At 34.5% G+C, this 10,000-nt stretch overlaps 1 protein-coding gene across 1 annotated transcript in view; it reads right to left on the bottom strand.

The window, feature by feature from the left end:
* The window catches only part of oprk1 (opioid receptor, kappa 1), a 13,820-nt gene extending 13,809 nt beyond the window's left edge, over positions 1-11 (bottom strand). Inside the window, exon 1 of the mRNA XM_062023408.1 lies at positions 1-11. This exon is cut by the window's left edge and continues 75 nt beyond it. The gene's annotated coding sequence lies outside the window, so the exon portion shown is untranslated.
* Between the last annotated feature and the right edge of the window lie 9,989 nt (positions 12-10,000).

Here is a 10,000-nt window from a genome sequence, read left to right as displayed (position 1 = left end):
GATGAAGAAGATGTTCACAGAATAGATGCAAGTTGGTGAAATGTTGTTGTGTAGAGAAGAAGATGAGGAAGATGAGGAAGATGGAGTGAATGAAGCTCAGCACTGCAAGCTGAGCTGCTTCCCTCTGCTACGTCATCACTGCTACGTCATCCCTGCTACCCAAGCAACACAGCTGCCTTTCAAACGTGCTAACATGAACATGCTACCATGCAAACATGAACATGCTACCATGCAAATATGAACATGCTACCATGCAAATATAAACATGCTACCGTGCAAACATGAACATGCTACAGTGCAAACAAGAACATGCTACCATGCAAACATGAACATGCTACCATGCAAACATGAACATGCTACCATGCAAATATGAACATGCTACCATGCAAATATGAACATGCTACCATGCAAACATGAACATGCTACCATGCAAACATGAACATGCTACCATGCAAACATGAACATGCTACCATGCAAATATGAACATGCTACCATGCAAACATGAACATGCTACCATGCAAATATAAACATGCTACCGTGCAAACAAGAACATGCTACCATGCAAACATGAACATGCTACCATGCAAATATGAACATGCTACCATGCAAACATGAACATGCTACCATGCAAATATAAACATGCTACCATGCAAACATGAACATGCTACCATGCAAATATAAACATGCTACCGTGCAAACAAGAACATGCTACCATGCAAACATGAACATGCTACCATGCAAATATGAACATGCTACCATGCAAACATGAACATGCTACCATGCAAACATGAACATGCTACCATGCAAATATAAACATGCTACCGTGCAAACAAGAACATGCTACCATGCAAACATGAACATGCTACCATGCAAACATGAACATGCTACCATGCAAATATGAACATGCTACCATGCAAACATGAACATGCTACCATGCAAACATGAACATGCTACCATGCAGACATGAACATACTACCATGCAAACATGAACATGCTACCATGCAAACATGAACATGCTACCATGCAAATATGAACATGCTACCATGCAAACATGAACATGCTACCATGCAAACATGAACATGCTACCATGCAAACATGAACATGCTACCATGCAGACATGAACATGCTACCATGCAAACATGAACATGCTACCATGCAAACATGAACATGCTACCATGCAAATATGAACATGCTACCATGCAAACATGAACATGCTACCATGCAAACATGAACATGCTACCATGCAAACATGAACATGCTACCATGCAAATATGAACATGCTACCATGCAAACATGATCATGCTACCATGCAAATATGAACATGCTACCATGCAAACATGAACATGCTACCATGCAAACATGAACATGCTACCATGCAAACATGAACATGCTACCATGCAAACATGAACATGCTACCATGCAAATATGAACATGCTACCATGCAAACATGAACATGCTACCATGCAAACATGAACATGCTACCATGCAAACATGAACATGCTACCATGCAGACATGAACATGCTACCATGCAAACATGAAAATGCTACCAAGCAAACATGAACATGCTACCATGCAAACATGAACATGCTACCATGCAAACATGAACATGCTACCATGCAAATATAAACATGCTACCATGCAAACATGAACATGCTACCGTGCAAATATAAACATGCTACCATGCAAATATAAACATGCTACCATGCAAACATGAACACGCTACCGTGCAAACGTGAACATGCTACCATGCAAATATAAACATGCTACCATGCAAACATGAAAATGCTACCATGCAAATATAAACATGCTACCATGCAAATATGAACATGCTACCATGCAAACATGAACATGCTACCATGCAAATATGAACATGCTACCATGCAAACATGAACATGCTACCATGCAAACATGAACATGCTACCATGCAAACATGAACATGCTACCATGCAAATATGAACATGCTACCATGCAAACATGATCATGCTACCATGCAAATATGAACATGCTACCATGCAAACATGAACATGCTACCATGCAAACATGAACATGCTACCATGCAAACATGAACATGCTACCATGCAAACATGAACATGCTACCATGCAAATATGAACATGCTACCATGCAAACATGAACATGCTACCATGCAAACATGAACATGCTACCATGCAAACATGAACATGCTACCATGCAGACATGAACATGCTACCATGCAAACATGAAAATGCTACCATGCAAACATGAACATGCTACCATGCAAACATGAACATGCTACCATGCAAACATGAACATGCTACCATGCAAATATAAACATGCTACCATGCAAACATGAACATGCTACCGTGCAAATATAAACATGCTACCATGCAAATATAAACATGCTACCATGCAAACATGAACACGCTACCGTGCAAACGTGAACATGCTACCATGCAAATATAAACATGCTACCATGCAAACATGAAAATGCTACCATGCAAATATAAACATGCTACCATGCAAATATGAACATGCTACCATGCAAATATAAACATGCTAGGTGGCTTGTTATGCTCTTTGTTTGTTCTGTTGAAGAAAATGAAACGTAGCAAATTATCTTTTTCAATTTCTTTCTCTTTTTTTTTCCAGTTGGAAAGGCTACGCGCTAATAAGTAAAAAATAAACAATAAACAATAGACAACATCTCCCAAGTGCTATAAAGCAACCAGACAATGCCAATAAACAACATTCCAAAGTGTTTTCACCTACCTAGCATAACGACGCATCCTAATTCATCCAAGCGTAAATATTGTTGAAGTTGGCTAGCTAGCAGATACAATTTATATTTATTTTTACATCAATACAAAACATTATAAAAGATCCCAGCTTGAATGTGTTTGTAGCTTGCTAGCTAGAAGACACAATATAGTTAGCTAGCAAGCTAGCATATAAAACACATTTTTATTTGCAAAACGATACAAAACAGTCGTAATTCATTATCTAACATCCTGGTACTTTTTAACGCTAGCTTGCCAAATATTTTTGTCAAGTAGTGTGCATGAGTCATTAAAAGAAGCTCACACATGAAGCAGAAAAGATGCTACATGTAACGTAGCAACGTAAAGACTCTTTTTTTTTGTTTGCTTATTCCTCCCCTTTAAAGACAACAAAATAAATGACTACAATACCAATCATTTGTAGTTCAGTAACAATTTGTAACGCAATCATTTCTTAAGCTAGTTGGTTGTGGAGGTTTCTTTCCTCCGGGTTCCTGGGACCACCAATCACCGACATGACAGCTCCTTGTCAGGGTTGAGAACACTTATTTTATTTTTCAATAAAGTCTTTTTGTTTGGGCTTCTCAGCAAGCGTCTCTTCCTCTTCCTCTGTCTCTCTCTCTCTCGTTCTCACTCCACCTCCAACTGCTCTCTCCTCCCGGTCCTGGAACACCCCGCTTCGCTGCAGGTCCGCAGGCCACGCCCCCCTCCACATTGGTATTACAGCAATTTAGCTCAACATCCACAAACTGCTCGTGCTTTGTCCCCCAATTTTGAATATCTTCTCCTAAAAACCTTGCAGACAAAATATTTGCTTGCTAAAAAATGCAGAATTGTGAGGGAGGTTTTTTGGGTTGGTGCACTAATTGTAAGTGTATCTTGTGTTTTTTATGTTGATTTAATAAAAAATAAACATGTTATTTAATTTTTTTATTTATTTATTTAAATTTCTTCAGTACAGTGTTGATCTCCTGAAGACATGATTTTATTTCACAATTCCTTGAGAGAAAAAAAGGCCTAGTTAGGCATGTTTATATGTTGTTATTATGCTGTTTGTTACTTATGTATGTTATGCTGTTTGTTACTTATGTATGTTATGCTGTTTGTTACTTATGTATGTTATGTTGCACATATTTATAATAGTTTGGTCAATTTGTTCTGGCCTGAAACAAATTGGCCTTTGAAACATATCTTTGTCTTTGTGTGTTGTATGTAGACCACATTGTTTGTGTGTTGTATGTAGACCACATTGTTTGTGTGTTGTATGTAGAGCACATTGTTTGTGTGTTGTATGTAGACCACATTGTTTGTGTGTTGTATGTAGACCACATTGTTTGTGTGTTGTATGTAGACCACATTGTTTGTGTGTTGTATGTAGAGCACATTGTTTGTGTGTTGTATGTAGACCACATTGTTTGTGTGTTGTATGTAGACCACATTGTTTGTGTGTTGTATGTAGACCACATTGTTTGTGTGTTGTATGTAGACCACATTGTTTGTGTGTTGTATGTAGAGCACATTGTTTGTGTGTTGTATGTAGACCACATTGTTTGTGTGTTGTATGTAGACCACATTGTTTGTGTGTTGTATGTAGACCACATTGTTTGTGTGTTGTATGTAGACCACATTGTTTGTGTGTTGTATGTAGACCACACTGTTTGTGTGTTGTATGTAGACCACACTGTTTGTGTGTTGTATGTAGACCACATTGTTTGTGTGTTGTATGTAGACCACATTGTTTGTGTGTTGTATGTAGACCACATTGTTTGTGTGTTGTATGTAGAGCACATTGTTTGTGTGTTGTATGTAGACCACATTGTTTGTGTGTTGTATGTAGACCACATTGTTTGTGTGTTGTATGTAGACCACATTGTTTGTGTGTTGTATGTAGACCACATTGTTTGTGTGTTGTATGTAGAGCACATTGTTTGTGTGTTGTATGTAGACCACATTGTTTGTGTGTTGTATGTAGAGCACATTGTTTGTGTGTTGTATGTAGACCACATTGTTTGTGTGTTGTATGTAGACCACATTGTTTGTGTGTTGTATGTAGACCACATTGTTTGTGTGTTGTATGTAGACCACATTGTTTGTGTGTTGTATGTAGACCACATTGTTTGTGTGTTGTATGTAGACCACATTGTTTGTGTGTTGTATGTAGACCACATTGTTTGTGTGTTGTATGTAGACCACATTGTTTGTGTGTTGTATGTAGAGCACATTGTTTGTGTGTTGTATGTAGACCACATTGTTTGTGTGTTGTATGTAGACCACATTGTTTGTGTGTTGTATGTAGACCACATTGTTTGTGTGTTGTATGTAGACCACATTGTTTGTGTGTTGTATGTAGACCACATTGTTTGTGTGTTGTATGTAGACCACATTGCTTAGCAGAGTTGAGTGATGCAAATGCATGTCAAGTTGATCAACACATTGTATTATTCTCCAGTGCAATAAGAGTACTGAAATAAAGGCTAAAAGGGTCTTTAATTAATTTTTTTTTTAAATTTCTTGTGCGGCCTGGTACCAATTGATCCACGGACCAGTACCGGGCCGCAGCCCGGTGGTTGGGGACCACTGCTCTAATGGACGCAGGGTGAACATTCTACAAGCTGCGTGATTAGCTGCTAACGATAGCAGTAAACGTTGTTTTCGCTGACTACTCAAATGAAACGGACACTTTTTTTTTTTTTACGATGAAAGCTAATTAATCAAGTTAGCTTACCTGGTGAGAACTAATGAAAGTACATACCAAAATGGCCATCATAGCTGTGGTATCTTCTGTGTTTTTTAGCTTTAAATGAAGCAATAATCTTGATGAACGTCGTTCCGCTGTCAAAGTGACTTTAATTGGTCTTTTTGATGAGGCTTAATGACGTTTGAACCATCATTAGTTATCACTTTAGCACTTCTTTGGATCTTATCTAAAGTCTTAGTGGCCACATGCGTGGACAGCACCTTTTAGCTCTTATTTCCAAAATTGTGTACGCTACTGAATTGGGGTCTTATGGCCACTTATGTGGACACTTATACTGCCATCTGGTGGTGTCAGAAGAGTATAACATACAATGGAATTTGGAAAAAAAAAGTTTAAAAATAAGAATTAGCATGTCACTAAACAGGAAGTACACATTTGTGTACTTATGGACTAAGTCAGGGGTCACCAACGCGGTGCCCGCGGGCACCAGGTAGCCCGTAAGGACCAGATGAGTCGCCCGCTGGCCTGTTCTAAAAATAGCCCAAATAGCAGCACTTACCAGTGAGCTGCCTCTATTTTTTAAATGTTATTTATTTACCAGCAAGCTGGTCTCGCTTTGCCCGACATTTTTAATTCTAAGAGAGACAAAACTCAAATAGAATTTGAAAATCCAAGAAAATATTTGAAAGACTTGGTCTTCACTTGTTTAAATAAATTCATTATTTTTTTACTTTGCTTCTTATAACTTTCAGAAAGACAAATTTAGAGAAAAAATACAACCTTAAAAATGATTTTAGGATTTTTAAACACATATACCTTTTTACCTTTTAAATTCCTTCCTCTTCTTTCCTGACAATTTAAATCAATTTTCAAGTAAATGTATTTTTTTTATTGTAAAGAATAATAAATACATTTTAATGTAATTCTTCATTTTAGCTTCTATTTTTTCGACGAAGAATATTTGTGAAATATTTCTTCAAACTTATTATGATTAAAATTCAAAAAACTTATTCTGGCAAATCTAGAAAATCTGTAGAATCAAATTTAAATCTTATTTCAAAGTCTTTTGAATTTCTTTAAAAAAATTTTGTTCTGGAAAATCTAGAAGAAATAATGATTTGTCTTTGTTAGAAATATAGCTTGGTCCAATTTGTTATATATTCTAACAAAGTGCAGATTGGATTTTAACATATTTAAAACATGTCATCAAAATTCTCAAATTAATCTTAATCAGGAAAAATTACTAATGATGTTCCATAAATAATTTTTTAAACTTTTTGTCTTCTTTTTTTTGGTTGAATTTAGAATTTTAAAGATTCGAAATTGAAGATAAACTATGTTTCAAAATTTAATTGGCATTTTTTTCGTGTTTTCTCCTCTTTTAAACCGTTCAATTAAGTGTAAATATCATTAATTATTAATAATAACATAGAGTTAAAGGTAAATTGAGTAAAATGGCTATTTCTGGCAATTTATTGAAGTGTGTATCAAACTGGTAGCCCTTCGCATGAATCACTACCCAAGAAGTAGCTCTTGCTTTCAAAAAGGTTGGTGACCCCTGGACTAAGTACATCATATCAAAAGATGACTCTTAGTTTTTATTCTAATTAGGGTCCAATAAGCCCAAATAGCAAAGAGAAATAAAACAAAAAAGCATGTAAACAAACAGCTCGGGCCTTAAGAGGTTCATTGATGGAGTAGCGCTAAAAGCTGCAGTGATTAGTAGCCTTCTAATGACAATGTCGGTCATTAAGACGATGACTAGCAAAGACATTAATAACCAAGTTATGAGTTATCAACTTTCTGTTGAAGCCGGCCGGATACAGAAAAGCAATAAAAGATCAACAGGATCACCTGAGGAGAACATCATGTGACCTTTACAATCCTCATATGTGGCTGATCATCACTATGGCAACGGAATATTTTCAAGAAAAGGTCTGCATTTAAAAAGCTGAAGATAACTCAACCGTGCAGCTAAATCGTTTTTGAGCCTGACGCTGTCATCTCTTTATTTGCCAGCAGGGCGGCGATCATACTGTACACTTACAATACACACATTGATATATGCTTCCAATTATCAATCAATATTGTGATTGGAAGATAAAGGAGTTACCTTAGTATTATTTTTGATTATTTTTCTTCATGTAATGTTTTATAATACTTTTATAATACCATGGTATCAAAAATACAATTTCAATGCAGTTTTTAAGGTTTACATTTATTTTGACATTGACTTAGACAAACTTTATTGATCCAAAAGGGAAATTGTTCCACACAATAGCTCAGGATGGAAAGGGTAAGGATGGAAAGGATAATGCAGGTGTAAAGTACACAAAAAATGTAACATATATGTAATATTTATGTATTATAATATACAGTATATACTGATATATTATATTATATTTTTATATAATATATACAATACATAACAAATCCCAATTACCATGTACAATACAATACAAAACCATGCTGACATGCTTTCTGTGAGCGGACATGTATTTAATTGATTTTTTATGACTTTTTTCAAAGTTAAATGTTATTTTTTTCCCTGACTTCACTACTTTTAACACGTTTTAGTTCTATTTATTATTTTTTTAAATTACTTTTCTTTCATTTGAAGCTTATCAAAGTGTCACCCCCTGCCCCCCATCTCCCAGTTTCACCTTGTTTATTATGAAGGTTTTGCTATTTATTTTTCCAGTTTAAAATGAAGATTTATTCCATGATTTTACTGCTTATTTTTTAAACATTTTTAGTATTTTATTTGCACTATGTAATATCATAATAATAATGAAAATGCGATTTTAAATATTATTGTCAGGTTCAAACACTGATGACATCTATTAAACAAGACAAGAAGCAAAGAATCAAACAGAGACAGAATTAAATTTGGACTCAATTGAGGAAAGACGCCGTCGACTTGTAACCTCTTACAGTGTCTTAGCACGCTCTGATGATTAAAAGGTTTACGTCTCCTCCTTTATTTAGATATTCAATGTTTACACAACAACATGTCTCAACAGGAATGGCTCTTCTTTTTGGTCACATTGAAGACAAAAGAAGAAGATGCCTCGGGCTTGGGCTCGTCCTGGATTCGGCTTGAGCAGGTCTTCGATGACAATAGGTAACCCCCTCCCGTCTCCTCCCATCGTACACAATGGAATTTTCCAAGCCTTTGCTTGGTGCAACAAAGACAGCCTGTTGTCTGTTCATTGGGAACTCAGAACGGAAAGTTTTTTTGACAATTTACATACAATTTTTCTGACAGTTATTGTTAGATACCTTTCCACGACAAGGAAAGGTAACAAAAAACTGATCAAATATAAAATCCTAATAATCATATGCGTAAACAACACTAAATAAAATATAATCAAAAAAATATAAATGTATTAATATTTTTTTAAATTTATTATTATATTTACCTACAGTTTTACTAAAATTGAGTATTAATATTTTTACTTAGCTCTGTTCTTTAAGAAAAACAAAAAAAAAACATTTGTTTACAACAAAACCAATATTGTACATCAGGGGTCACCAACCTTTTTGAACCAAGAGCTACTTCTTGGGTAGTGATTAATGCGAAGGGCTACCAGTTTGATACACACTTCAATAAATTGCCAGAAATAGCCAATTTGCTCAATTTACCTTTAACTCTATGTTATTGTTAATAATTAATGATATTTACTCTTAATTGAACGGTTTAAAAGAGGAGAAAACACGAAAAAAATGACAATTCAATTTTGAAACATATTTTATCTTCAATTTCGACTCTTTAAAATTCCAAATTCAACCGAAAAAAAGAAGAGAGAAACTAGCTAATTCGAATCTTTTTGAAAAAATTTAAAAAATAATTAATAGAACATCATTAGTAATTTTTCCTGATTAAGATTAATTTTAGAATTTTGATGACATGTTTTAAATAGGTTAAAATCCAATCTACACTTTGTTAGAATATATAACAAATTGGACCAAGCTATATTTCTAACAAAGACAAATCATTATTTCTTCTAGATTTTCCAAAACAAAAATTTGAAAAGAAATTCAAAAGACTTTAAAATAAGATTCAAATTTGATTCTACAGATTTTCTAGATTTGCCAGAATCATTTTTTTTAAAATTTTAATCCTAATAAGTTTGAAGAAATATTTCACAAATATTCTTCGTCGAAAAAACAGAAGCTAAAATGAAGAATTAAAATAAAATGTATTTATTATTCTTTACAATAAAAAATTTTTTTTTTACTTGAACATTGATTTAAATTGTCAGGAAAGAAGAGGAAGGAATTTAAAAGGTAAAAAGGTATATGTGTTTAAAAATCCTAAAATCATTTTTAAGGTTGTATTTTTTCTCTAAAATTGTCTTTCTGAAAGTTAAAAGAACCAAAGTAAAAAAATTAATGAATTTATTTAAACAAGTGAAGACCAATTCTTTAAAAAATGTTCTTGGATTTTCAAATTCTATTTGAGTTTTGTCTCTCTTAGAATTAAAAATGTCGGGCTAAGCGAGACCAGCTTGCTAGTAAATAAATACAATTTAAAAAATAGAGGT

Source organism: Entelurus aequoreus, linkage group LG16 (genome assembly GCF_033978785.1).
Source record: "Entelurus aequoreus isolate RoL-2023_Sb linkage group LG16, RoL_Eaeq_v1.1, whole genome shotgun sequence".
Classification (NCBI taxonomy): Eukaryota; Metazoa; Chordata; class Actinopteri; order Syngnathiformes; family Syngnathidae; genus Entelurus; species Entelurus aequoreus.
Note: the sequence above shows the minus strand (reverse complement) of the source record. Positions and strands in the feature narration are given on the sequence as shown.